The 13885-nt window shown below is 34.4% G+C and overlaps 1 pseudogene; it reads right to left on the bottom strand.

Annotated features, from left to right (window-relative positions):
• Positions 1-8211: 8211 nt before the first annotated feature.
• LOC132182088 (protein GAMETE EXPRESSED 3-like) lies at positions 8212-11792 on the bottom strand (annotated as a pseudogene).
• Between the last annotated feature and the right edge of the window lie 2093 nt (positions 11793-13885).

The following is a 13885-nucleotide window of genomic DNA, read 5'->3' as shown; positions in this document are numbered from 1 at the left end:
CACCACTGTTGGCCTTCCCCATCATGCAATGACCGGTTCTACCACGCCGGAGACTCTCAGCAACCCAGTCTTCTTGTCTATTACATTTTTTTTGTTCTCAATTTTTTCATAGGTTCTCAAATTGGTATGATATTGTCCGCTTTGAACCAAGCCCTCATGATTTTATTATTGGTTTACCCCCAAAAGGCCTCATACCATTTAGAAAGAGTAAATTCTATATAAACACATATTTTTCATGCCTAGGCAATGTGGGACCCCACAACTATGCTTGCTAAGAGTAGAGATATTCGGCAAACCTGGTAGTCCCAGGGTCCGTCGAAGACCTCAACTGACTTAAAAAATAAAATAAAATTCTTGTGTCAATCCTTTCACCTAGACCCATTTTCTCATTTCCCCCAATTTTCTTCCCAAACACATATTCCCCGCCCCCCAAAATTTCCCCCTGTGCGACATTAACCACCACCACTGTTGGCCTTCCCCACTGTGCAATGACCGGTTCTACCACGCCGGAGACTCTCATCGACCCAGTCTTCTTGTCTATTACATTTTTTTCGTTCTCAATTTTTTCATAGGTTCTCAAATTTTTCATGGGTTATTCTCTGTTTCAAAAGGGTTGTTGGTATTTTCTTTGTGGAAAGGAAGCTCCCTATAATATTTGAATTAATTGTGGGTTTGCTGAAGAAAAAAAAAAGTTGGTTCAATTTCCTTATCTCTTCTTATTCTCTCACATTTGCTGAAGAAGAAAAGAAGTGGGTTTAATTCATCCAAAAAAAGTGGGTTTAGTTCGTGGCAATATATGAGAATTGATGAGCTTCAGTCGTCAGTGGTTGTAGCTCGTTGTCTGAGATGTGGCTAGCTCGTTGTCATCGGTGCTCGGCGTCGTGGTCTTTGTTGCTGGCCGTCAGTGAGGGGAGAGGGAAGAGAGATGAAATGGGGGAAGAGACAGATATGAAAAGGAGAGGAGAGAACGATGAAATGGGGGAAGAGAGAACACTGTGCAGATTTTTTTTTTTAAAACAAAAATTATTTTTTAGTTTTTTTTACTTTTATATATTTAATATATTTATATATTTTTTTTTTATTAAGAACAACATATGTCACAATTTCATTAGTGCTGATGTGGCAACTAACAGAATCTGTTAAATTTTTTAATGGAATTTGACTGCAGGGACTAAATCATTTTTTTGGCATACCCCAAGGATCTTTGAGTTTATTTTGATACCACATGGAGCGTTTTGTACTTTTGGCCAACCACATGGACCGATTATGCATTTATCCCTAAAATCTAAACAAATAATCTAAAATTAAGTATTCCTTTTAGAGAGAATGAGAACCACAATGCAAAGTATCATTTTGTAGGGGCGTAGAAACAATTTAAATTGCAAAAAAATAAAGAACAATAAATGAAATTATCGACAATTAAAGATCACTATACTGATTGACATTTTCTTCTCCACCTTTCCTTGAATGGCGCTACACAAACAAAATTTCTAAACACCAATTGAACATAAATAAATATTCAATAATGACAATGACAATTATGTTGATTTCAATGATATTTAACCTTTTATGAGAAATATTCAGCAAAGAATGTTACTGAATATGCAATAGAGTTCACTTTTCTCAAATAACAAATGACAAAAATTGATATACAAAAGCCAAAATCCATGAATTTGTACTTGAGCATGAGATAGATTTGAGTAAAGGGCATAAACAACCGGTTTAGGTGGTTATTCAATTTTAAATAACCGCAACCAAACCGGTTATAAACTGATTATTAATTGGTTTTCATAAATAATTTCATCATTTTTTTCAACTTAATTAGGTTCAATGGAGATGCATGCTATGAAATGGCTTGGCTTCCATACAAACTGCCAAAACCAACTAAATTTACAATTAAAATATCACAAGCCAACCCAATTTGTTCAAACACACAATAGATTGAAATCAACTTCAGTGATAAAATTCCATTAGTTACATTCCCAAATTATCGGCTTTTACTCAATTATTTCCAAAAGATTTCTAAATTCCTATAACCGGTAACCACAATCAATCTAGATGGTTATCCAATTGCGATTATTTTTGGTTATTCAATTAATTAATAATTGCTCCGCTTGTACACATTTATCTGTCTATACTAATTACTAATAATTACTAATATTAATTTGAATGATTAATATTAGCCAAAAAAATATGTATAGTTCCTTTCATTTTATACATCTATGGGAACAAATATTTAAGAGAAACGATAAAAACCATTTTCTCAATCATCTTTCAATCATCTTCGTATAGTGAATGTGTAAAGATTCAATGGTTAAAAAACAGTTGAGAAAATGATGTATTTATAAGGATTAAACTTTATAAATTTTTGCGTTTAAAAATGTTGCTAAGTGTCATTTTATATTAAATTGTGTGTTTAAAATCAAAAGACATGTACATTTTGATAACTGAACCGGTTTAAGTAAGAGTGTTTAGAATTGCAACATGTGTCCTGAATCAGTGAATTTTTGTGAATGAACCGGTTTGAATAAATTTCTGTTTATAAGCTCAATTTCTTGGGAATCAAGATCGTGTGTGAAATATAATTAAGGTTTTCTTATCATGTAAATATATTTGGTAACATGTTGGCAGGGATAAAATGGAGTGCATTCTTTCTCCATGTTGAAGTAGATTTTACAAGCGTCTTAGAAATGAGAGATGAGAGAACTGCACTAATTGAATGATAAGATTATGATATCACTAATTGGTATTATAGATTTCTTTTGTTTTGTTTTTGGTGGTAATTCTTTTCTGTTATTGTTTGGATGAGGCTCCGGAGGTGTTTGATAGAATGTCTCTCTTAACTCTAATGGACGTTCTCTCTCCCTCTCTCTTTCTTCTCACAAATCTCTCTCTCGGGTACGCTTCTTCTTCTTCTGCAGTGTTTTGGATTTTAGATATTTGTTTCACATTCAATTTTTTTGACATTTCCTACAGATATTTGTATACGCGGTTGCTACATGTGCAAGACCCAGTCCAATGTGTCGTCTTTGTCAACAAGGTTTCGAGTCCCTCTCTTTCTTTTATATTATGATCATAATTAGTCTTACTGAATTGCAAATGAAAGATCAGCACCATGTACAGATAACAGAATATATATATATATTGTTGGGTGGTCTTGGGCCTATCTCAACCCTAAAAGTTAGCTCAAGAGGTAAAGTTTTCCCTCATATTTATAAAGTGACCACCAGCCTCTTCCACAACCGATGTGGGATAACCCCAACATATATATATTGATTCAAGATAGAACCAAAAACTTATAGAATTAAACATTTGATAGTTTAGGAGGGTAGGGGTGGCAAAATGGGTACTTGACACGACCTGATTACGACCCGCGGGTGCCCATTACACGATTAGTCTATACACGGATACGACCCGTTTAGCTAAACGGGTAATCGGGTTTGACACGTAAATAGTCAGGTAATTCGACACGACCTGTTTTACCCGTTTAAAATGACCGGGTCTAATCGGATAGACATGACCCAACACGACCCGATTACCCTAAACTATAAATTTTTTTTTTTTTAAAAAAAAAAATTCAAAATTGTAATAATAATACTAATACATCAATACAGTCAATGCAAAAAATTGAGTTCCAACATATTAATTTAAAGGCTTTAATAAAGGATAAGAAAAAAATAATAATATATGTAACTAAAAGTCTATAAATTTTTAAATAATATATATATCTATTATATAGAATGGTGGTATATATATATGCATGATGGCGAAATCTTTCACCACGATGAGCAAGCTGGTGACTCACACAGTTAAAGGTTTATATGCTCCCACAACATTTAGCAGAGAACTCAAGTCAAAGCCAATATATATATATATATCTTCAAAAACTCAGGGAGTAGAAAGAAAAGAAAAGAGAGACCCATTAGAGAGACTGATAGAAAAATTTCAATTTCACTTTCACCTCCACTTCCACTATGGCTTGGTTCTCGGCTGAATGGAAGTGAATTTTTTTTTTATAAACTGTTTAGAAAAAAAAAAAACTTAACTTGTATTTAGAATTATGTTTAATAAGTCTTTCTCATTATATATGGCAGACTAGCAGTCGGCAGAGGCACGGTTCCTTTAGGTTTACTGAATAGAGGCATGTATATATGGCAGAATGCCTTACCTTGAAAAAAAAAAAAAAGGGTCTGGCGGGTCAACCCGACAGACCCGCACAGTAACCGTGTCTGGCGGATCGACCCGATTACGACCAGAACCCGATAAGTCCAAACCCAATAACTGTTTTTTCGTGTTGTGTTCCCGGGTTGTGTCAAAATTGCCGGTCTTAGCAAGGAGAGAGAGAGAGAGTATTAACGTAAGGAAAATAGAGAAGAAAGAATAAATGGAGGGAGAGAGAACGTCGGTTAGAAAGAGAAGGAAGAGACGAAGTAGAAGAAAAAACATATGGATAATAATTAAAAAATTATAGTAATTTAGTTTGGGTGTACATGTGTTTCTTGAATGGACTCGGTCACTCAGAGATAAAGAGGGAGATATAGAGTACTTGGCTTGGGATTTAGATTAGAGTCCTCACTTGTGAGGAGAAAATGATTTCTTTGATAAAAAAGACACAATACCTTTATTTCTCTGTCTCTGTTTATTTGTTTGTAAATCGAAGTGAAGCAAGAGAAACAAAAGAAGAAGATCGATGGTTTTAAATAATCGTTAAATTTTTTTTTAAAACGTTTATGTTATTCTTTATATTCATTTTGTAGACAAATTTCATATCAACTTACACGGTATGTTTTAAATAACATTTTTATATTAATTTTTTTTTTATTTAAAAAAAAAAACAATTTGTAAAACACGTCACCTTAGCTGATGTGAAATAAATATGATAAATAAATATAAAGAATAACATTATTTTTGCGAGACTCACCTGTTTGAATTGGTCTCGTACGATCACCTACGTGTTCGAATAAGTAACCCCATAAAAGGACTTATGTAAAGCTGGTTGCAGTTGATGATTCATAATTTTTTTTTTTTTTATGAGTAATAATAGCGTTTGATTTATGTGGTTCTATATAAGAATCCCTGATGGGTTTAGTCTAGGTAGTGTTAATTATGTGCTTTATGGATTTTTCACAATTGTTTTGGTGGGTTTTGTTTGATTTTTCGTTCTATTTGGTTGTAAGAATTGTATTGTACTATTTGTTTAATTTATGCCGTTGTGGTGATGATAATTCATCAAACAAAAATTGATTTCTTTTTATTTTTTGATAAGTAATAATATTTGATCTATGTGGTTCTATATAAGGGTTTAGGGAGCACCCAAAAGCCTGGGTATCACGCCACGTGGTATCTTGAAACCATAGGTACCATTACATATGTAAGGGTGATGTGGCGCTCTATTAAAAAAACTAACAAAATGTTGACTGAGGTACTAAGTAGGTTTATTTGCTTATCATAGGTATTATTGGTGACATTTTTGAAAACTCAAGTGACTATTTAATTCTGGTGCAAACCATATTTAACCTTATTTGTTAATGATATATTTCCTACATACTTACAAAAATAGATATATTTTTTCGACGTTAGTTATTTGTCTTTAAAATCTTTTGGTAAACAATATAAACAGTGTTCCATCCCTACACATTATTTTTTTCACACTTACATAATCCGAATGTTTGCTCAAGTCAAACACTACGAAGATATGCATAATTAGTTAAAAAGATATAAATAAAAACAAAGAATATAATGTGTGGTGGTTTTTTTTGTCCATGTACAATTCACAAGTTTTGTTTATGTATAGTTCAATCATCCAAAAATGTATATGACATGATCTAACAAAAACAATTAATGCATTCACTTAGAAACATAATAAATGTGTTCTAATTGATCACAACAAAATGATTGCAACTCAATTCTTTGCAAATATACTGTAGTTTTATAGATATGTAGGAAGTTTTACAATGCAAAATTTAATTTACATAGTTTTACAATGCATAACATCAGATCAAATGGGTTCCTTCTAAAATTGTGTAAATATCAAATTCTTGTCTGTGGGCGTGTGAGAGAGAAACCTAAAAGTAAGCAAGGATTTGCCGGGAGTATTTGGAATTCCGTGGGTGAGAAGTTGATGCAGGAGCAATTTTAGAAAATTATTATTTTAATTATGGATGTATGTTTTAGTTTTCCTTTTTCAATAAAGATTGAGTTTTTCCTTTCCGATTAGGATTTGTTTTCTTTTCCTATTAGGATTTGTTTTCCCTTTTTAATTGGGTTTGTTGTTCCTTTTCTTTGTTTTTCCCTTTCTTTTTCAATTCAGTTCAGTTTATACTATCAATTAAATTTAAGTCTTTCAGAGTTATTTTCTGTTTGCTTATTTAGGGCACTTAGGGATTTTCTCTCCCCAATTTGTTATTTTCTCTCGTCCTGAATTCTCTTTTCTATCTTCAAATCTTAGTTTCTGCTGTTTTTATACGACGTCTGTCAGTTGGTATCAGAGCACACATGCCACTGACAGCATATAAAATCAGTAGAAACTAAGATTTGAAGATAGAAAAGGGAATTCAGGAAAAGATAAAATAACAAATAGGGAAGAGAAAATTCCTAAGTGCCCCAAATAGCAAACTGAGAAATAATCCTAAAAGACTTAAATAGTATAAACTGAATTGAAAAACATTAATGGCTAGATTCCTTTATATAGGCTAGACACCTCCTAAATTAACAAGAAAAAGGAAAAGCAAGCCTAATTGGAAAATGAAAACAAATCCTAATAGGAAATAGAAAATAAATCCTAATATGAAAGGAAAAACTCAATCCTTATTAAAAAAGAAAAACTAAAACACACCTGCATAATTAAAATAACAATTTTCTAAAATTCCTCTTGCATCAAAAGTGGTGGAAGCAAATCGAACAAACAAGGACAAGAGCAGAAATGGTTGGATCATCCGCATTGCAAAAGAATGCAGAGATATAGAATTTATAAGGGGAAAAAGCAGTTTACACGCTTTGCATTGTTTTCTCTTCTTGAAATAATAACGGCTGTCCCCCTCGGGAGTTGTGATTCAGAGCACACGGCGTGCTTAGCAGGCCGTGCAGGAAATTTTTTTTTTTTAAAATATTTTAATGCAAAAAAAAAATAATAAAATAAAATTTGCTGGCGTGCCCGTCCCCTCGGTACTGGCGTGAGTGAAGATAGACTGGCCGATTTAATTTAAGATAATATTTTTATTTTATATAATCGATTCTTATCTTAGCTCATCTTATATCTTAAAAAAAATTTGAATTTTAAACCTTACATTTAAAACTCAATCCTTATATCTTATATCTTATCTCATCTTGTATCTTACAAAAAAATTTGAATTTTAAACCAAATAAATTGTCTTTTTTCTTTTTTTTTTTCCAAATTTTCATAATCCCAAAATCCTCTTTATTAATTTTTTTTTTTTTAAAAATGACACGTAGGAGAGAAGTTGGTTATAAGTTGGATTTGTGTTGTGACCTTAACATTTTCCATATATATAATAGGGATGTTTTAAGGAGAAATGCTAAAGGCCCAACTTTTTTGCCCAACAAAAGTCCAACTTTTACCCTTTATTTTTTTTCTAAAAAAAACAAAATGAAAAATGGAAAAAATGTCTGAAGCAACCCTATCTATTTTTTGCCTTTCTTTTATTTAATATTTTTTTAAAAATGAAAAATAGTATTTTTCTTCATAATAATGACATTTTCTTGAAAAAAATGACATTATTATGAAAAAAATACCAATTTTCATTTTTTTAAAAATACCAAATAAAAGAAAGACAAAAAATAGATAGGGTTGCTTCAAACATTTTTTCCATTTTTTATTTTATTTTATTTTTTAAAAATAAATAAGGCAAAAGTTGGACTTTTATTGGGCAAAAAAGTTGGGTCCCTATCATTCCTCTGTTTTAAGTAGGATGACAAATCATTGCGACACATGGCAATTAATTCAAATGACACATGTACCGTTTTAAGTGAAACGTTTCAAACAAAATTCAAACCTAACCCTTTAAAAGAAGGTAAAGATTGTGCCATCTGCTTTGTGAATATGCATTAAATTAAATGAGCTGTAATTTAATTAGTTAAATATAATCACTAATCCAGTTTCTAATTAGTTAAAGACAACGTCTTTCTTCTCGTTAACCTTAATCTGCTATCAGTTTGCACGAATTCGACATCTCCTCATCCTGTAATTTCACTTCATTCGGCTTCTGCTTCCCAAACAAGGAATTGGCATATCCTCCTAAACTTGCTTGAAGTCTCTGCTTCAATGGGTGCCTTTGCCTTTACTTTTGCCTTAGCAGCTGATTCCTCCTCTTCATGATCGCTGCTGCTTTCTGCAGAAGACGTATCACTAAGTGTGTGGAATATTGTCCCACTTTCTTTCTTTGCACCTTGGAAATAGTAGCTCCTTGTTTTCCCACCATCATATATTGGAAGCAGAGATTTGACTTTGAGCCAGCCCTGTCCCTGCCCAAACTGTAGGTTGTTGAGAGCTTTCTCTGTATGCCTTCCCTTTCACGTACCATATCGCCCAACTTCTCAAGAACTTCATTGGCCATTGCCTCCTCTGCTGCTCTCCTCTCAAGCTCCGTAATTGTCCTATCAAATGCTTTCTTTTTGAGCTGGAGAGAACGCTAAATGGCCAAAAACATTACGAATATTGTCAGGGTATTGAAGGCAACATGGATTTCTAAGCTTTCTCTTGAAGGCAATCTAAAAGAAGTGCCCGCGAATGATAAGTTCATTTGTTTAATACCACGAGATTGACACTTTGAGCCTTCACTCAACTGTGTATCCGGAGTTTACCCGATAGGGATGAGTCACAAAGATAGCAATATGCATCTTCCTCACCCCACTGTCTGTTGTTATTTTTAGCAAAAGATATGGATACAAAGCTTACCCTCTTTTCTAGGAAACTTCCAAGGCCTTGACCTTGAAGCTTCTTTTTTCTCCAAAATATACAACAAAATCGTACAAGCCCAGCCAGTATGATCAAAGCAGCAGATTCAAATAGCAGGAACAACATTATAGCTCTTTCATTACCTGAAACAAAGAATAGTACAGGCAGCACATAACAGCACTCCATGATTCTCTTCAACATATGCAGAAGGTTGCAACTTACCTGTGTAGATGGTGAGATGCTTGGGTCTTGCTTGGGAGCAGCTGGATGCAATCTTTTGAGCTGGTAATGGACACAAATTTAGATGCAGTGCACAGTATCATGAACTGAAAGAGGGTAATACGAATGATTACGTTTGGCACGGCATTGCAGTGGGTTGCCCATCTCTGCATCAATTACAATAAACATGATGTGAGTACAAGTACACTAAAACTCAGAAAATTCAAAGTTCAATTACAATAATCAAAGATGCTTTATTGGTAGAATCTCACTTGAAGCAGCAAAGAAAGCTAGCAGGATCCCCTCATCTAGAACAAATTGTCGCAGATCACTCTCGGACAATAAGGATAGGAACTGACCTGATAAATTCCACTCAATCTATAAACATCATATGTGGAAGGTGTCAAATCACTACTTATCTAAAAAGTTTACGTGTTTAAGACAATTAGTGACTTAATATGGTATTAGAGTAAAAAATTACTAATTTGTTCGAACTTGATTATACAATTCTCATCCCGTTTCAGTTAAATAATCCACTACTCATTCCTATTGGCTTAAATTTTGGAACAACCCATAATTTAATAGAAGGAAACGAGTTCAAACAATGAAGGCTCAAAAACTAAAATTACCAGTGCAGCTCTCAGACCAATAGATGGACCCAGTTGCTGGAACCAACAAAGTGAAGATTACATTTTTTGGTCGCATTTCTGAGACATAAGTATATTCACCAATTGTGCGGCTAATCTTTCCCTCCATCTGTGTCTGAGAAAGATAAACTGCATAGCCAGAGCAGTCAAGCGCTGGACCAACTTGAACAACAGAATCCTGAGTATCTGCTTTTGAAAATTTCTTAAGCATCCCAGTTGGTGAAAATGAGTATAGGAATCCGTCCAGTGAACCCATAGATATCCAACCTGGTAAAGAAGATCTTAGCAATTACAACCACCAAGAAGAAGAAAAGAAAAAAAGTAACAGAAGACTGAATATGTTTATTTTAAACAAGCCACAAATTCTGCAGAAAAAAACCAAATCAATTGCAGAAATTTCAATCAAAATTAGGAGCATAGTAAAAGTAGGAGAAAAAAGAGGGAATAAATGGGCAACTAAGGCTAAAAATATAACAACATTTTCTTGTATTAATAGTCAACAAGAAATGAAGAGCTTAAAAACTACAATGAGAAGAACCAAAGCTGGACAATCATGAAAAGCCAGATGCTTTATACTGTAAAATATTGTGTACTCAAAATGAGAAATTGATATGGAAGCTAGGCAATGAGACTCAAAGCTTTGGTTATATTTGTTAACATTAGAATCCACAACTGGTGCACATTCTGCTGCACTCAATGGCCCAATACTTCTCTGCCATAAAACAGTGCCCGAAGAAACATCTAGTGCCAGCACCAGGGCCCTGACCGGTACAGTGATATACAAACGGCCGTTGTTTCCCGGTGTGATGGTGAAATGTTTGTCGAGTGAACTGAAATCCTGGATCCATTTGACGTAAGGGCTTCGAACCGACAGAGAATATAATTCTCCTTAAGTATTTGAAAGCTGCCAATGCATAACATCGACAACACAAGTCCGTAAGATTCAACGTGTATATAACAAAAGAGAGTTGATTCTTGAAAGCATGAGCAGGCCCAAACTGATAAATCACTAATAATTCTAGAAGTTTAAGCTTCAAATGGAGCCCCATGTGAGAGAAGAATGAAGGGAAGGGATGAGCAGAGCTTACATATATATACTAGCTTCGCATTGATCAACCATGGGGACTGAAGTGAAGAAACAATCAGTTACATTTTTTCTGCAGCCTTGACGGTAACCAAATCGGTAAAGCACAGGTCCAGCACTCCAGAGCAGTTGCCCTCGGGTCATGTATGCAAAGAGTCCTCGATTCTTAACATTGATAAATAGAGATGAGCTCAGCATGCTTACCGTGAGCCCAATAATTTCAAATTCTTCACCCGGTACTTGGCTGAAGAAAACTTCTGCAGCAGCTTCCGAAGTTCCAATATTTAAAAATGTTATCTTCACCACTCTGTTTTCTGCCACCAAGTATATCCGGAAATGCTTTGCAAATTTCGTGTTTCAAATCTAAACAGCTACAAACCTACAGTAAATTCAGTAACTAAAACATTAAAAAACAATCAAGTAAATAGTGTACCTTTCCTTGACCACCGAGCCATGCCAGCATTGCATGAATAGCCTAAAGGTATGGTAAGCAATGGTGCCGTTACTTTCAAATGCAAACAAATTCTCCCATCTTCTCCAATTAGAGGTTTCGAAAGCCTAAGTCCAGCAATTCTCGAACGCTCTTCTGCTAAAAATAGAAATCAAGTTAGAAAATTAGAAGAAAAAGAAACAAAACGGGAAAGAGGAAAAAACCACCAAAATTTTCAACCAAAGTCTTGTACACCCATAAAACTTGAAAAACTTGAGCAGAAAATTAAAACCCATTATTCTTCTTCAATAACATCAAATGGGATTCCATCGAAAATTGTGTAAGTATCTAATTCTTGTATGTGGGCTTGTGAGAGAGAGAGGAAGCTGAAAGAAAGCGAGGATTCCTAGGGAATTTCTGGAATTCCGTTGGCTGAGAAGTGGGGGAAGCCGATCGGAAAAGCAGGGACAAGAACAGAAATGGTTGGATCATCAGCATTGCAAAAGAATGCAGAGATATAGAATTTCCAAGAGGGAAAAGAGGTTTACACGGTTTGCATTTTACTCTTCTTGAAATAATAACGGCTCTCAACCGCTCAGTACGTGGCGGGAATGAATATATATATATATAATTTTTTAATTTTAAGAAAATTATTATTTTTTAATTAATTATATGGACAAGTGTCAATTTGTTATTGATGCTGATGTAGCGTTCGGTCAAAGTTTGAACGGAATTTGAGATACCATCTCTATTTTTATGTAAACCACATGTATCTTGTGATAAACATTAAACCCTATAAGACAAAAAATAAAGTTGTTAAACCACATGGGGAATAAGGTATTTAACCCTTAAAATAATTATGAAGTGAAGCCCTGAAAATCGCTGTGTATATACTAAACATGGTTCAGTCCAAGGCTGAAGTGATATGATACAATATTGATTCATTTTGTATTTAATTTCTCTCTAATTGGTTAATAGACATAAAGTAATTATTATACAGGCTTTTTTTTTTTTTTTTGAGTAATAATCTCATTTCAATATTATGAAACAAAATATCTAGAGCATAGGGAGCTCTAAACAAGGAGAGCAAACTGCTCTAAGGTTACAAAGTTATAAATACTGCTTGGGGTCTCTTCCACCCAAAATTTGTCTGTGGTCTCCTTAGCTGCGAACTTTGCAAAACCATGGACTGCGTGATTAGCCTCCCTCTTGACATGCCCAATTTCCCATCTCTGAAGTCCCCTTAATACACCTTGTACATTGTCCACCATCTCCCTATTGACATGCCCAATTTCTAGTAATCGAGATTGCAGTCATTTCACCACACATCACAATTGGAATGTCACTACCCTAATAGTGACATTTTTTTGGCTTCTGCACGTCACTTTGGAGAAGTCACAAAATGGGATTATTTTTGTAGTGATGTGTCATAAGGGCCAAGTGGGAGAGTGTAAGAAATTTCCAGTGAAGTATGGCACGTATGCCACATGTATTTATTTTGATTTAAATTAAACACAATTGCGGGTGTTTGGTAATTTATTCCAAATAAGGACTAATACGTGGAATCAAATAATTAGAATTGATTTTATTCTAATTCTTGTTTTATTTTATTTTTTAATGGGATGAATAAATAAGGTAAAATTCTAATAGTGGGTCTCTGACCTAGCCTATAAATATAGAGCTTGTGTATTCCATCAATAAGACATCAATGAGCATAATATATGTTAGAAGATACCTCTCTACTAATTATTATTTTCAGGATTTATGTTGGTGAGGTTATTTGGTTCGCTTGAGCAAACATGGCCAAATGTAATTCTGAATCATTTTCTTTGCGTATCTTAGCATAATATTTATTTGTTTTGCATGCGAACATCAATGTCTATTATATGAGTATTTGCTGTATTTTTTTTTTTTTTTAAAGTAAACTTTAAAATTATTGATTTCTAGATTTTTTGCTCTTTTGGAAAGCTAAATATTTGAGAATTATTCATTTGAGAAGGGAATTGAGTTGTATTAATGATTAATGATTGTCCAAGCCTGGCAAATATTCTATTGCAAAGCTTAATTTCCAAATTCAGTTGTTATATATGAGACTGAATAATATGCCCGGAAAGTAATTACTGGAAGTCCATCACATGCATAAGTAAATAGAGTGAGTTTTTGTGAGCTTGATTACTTACTTTTATAGTGCAAATATGACATCAAAGTAGATAGCTTTACAGAAAACACATACAATACAACATAACAGCAAAAGCCATTCACTAATTTCCCGATTCTCGATCGCAGAGAACCGAGTTATTCTTCACCATTAGTCCGGCCTCTTCGCATAAGCAACTTAATTAATCGCAATAATCACATGACGGTGGTGGGGGCCGTCGTTGTCGAGGCGGCGGTGGTGACGGTGACCCGGGCGGTGGTGGTCGTGGGAGTGGGAGTGGTGGTGGTGGGGGCTGTCTCTGTCGTGGCGGCGGTGGTGACGGTGACTTGGGCGGTGGTGGTGGTAGTGACAGGGGTGGTGGCGGTGACAGGGGCGACTGTGGTGGCCGTGAAGGTGGTGGAATACATGGGGGGCGGCAATAAGGCCAATATTG

This window comes from Corylus avellana, chromosome ca5, assembly GCF_901000735.1.
Source record: "Corylus avellana chromosome ca5, CavTom2PMs-1.0".
Lineage (NCBI taxonomy): Eukaryota > Viridiplantae > Streptophyta > Magnoliopsida > Fagales > Betulaceae > Corylus > Corylus avellana.
Note: the sequence above shows the minus strand (reverse complement) of the source record. Positions and strands in the feature narration are given on the sequence as shown.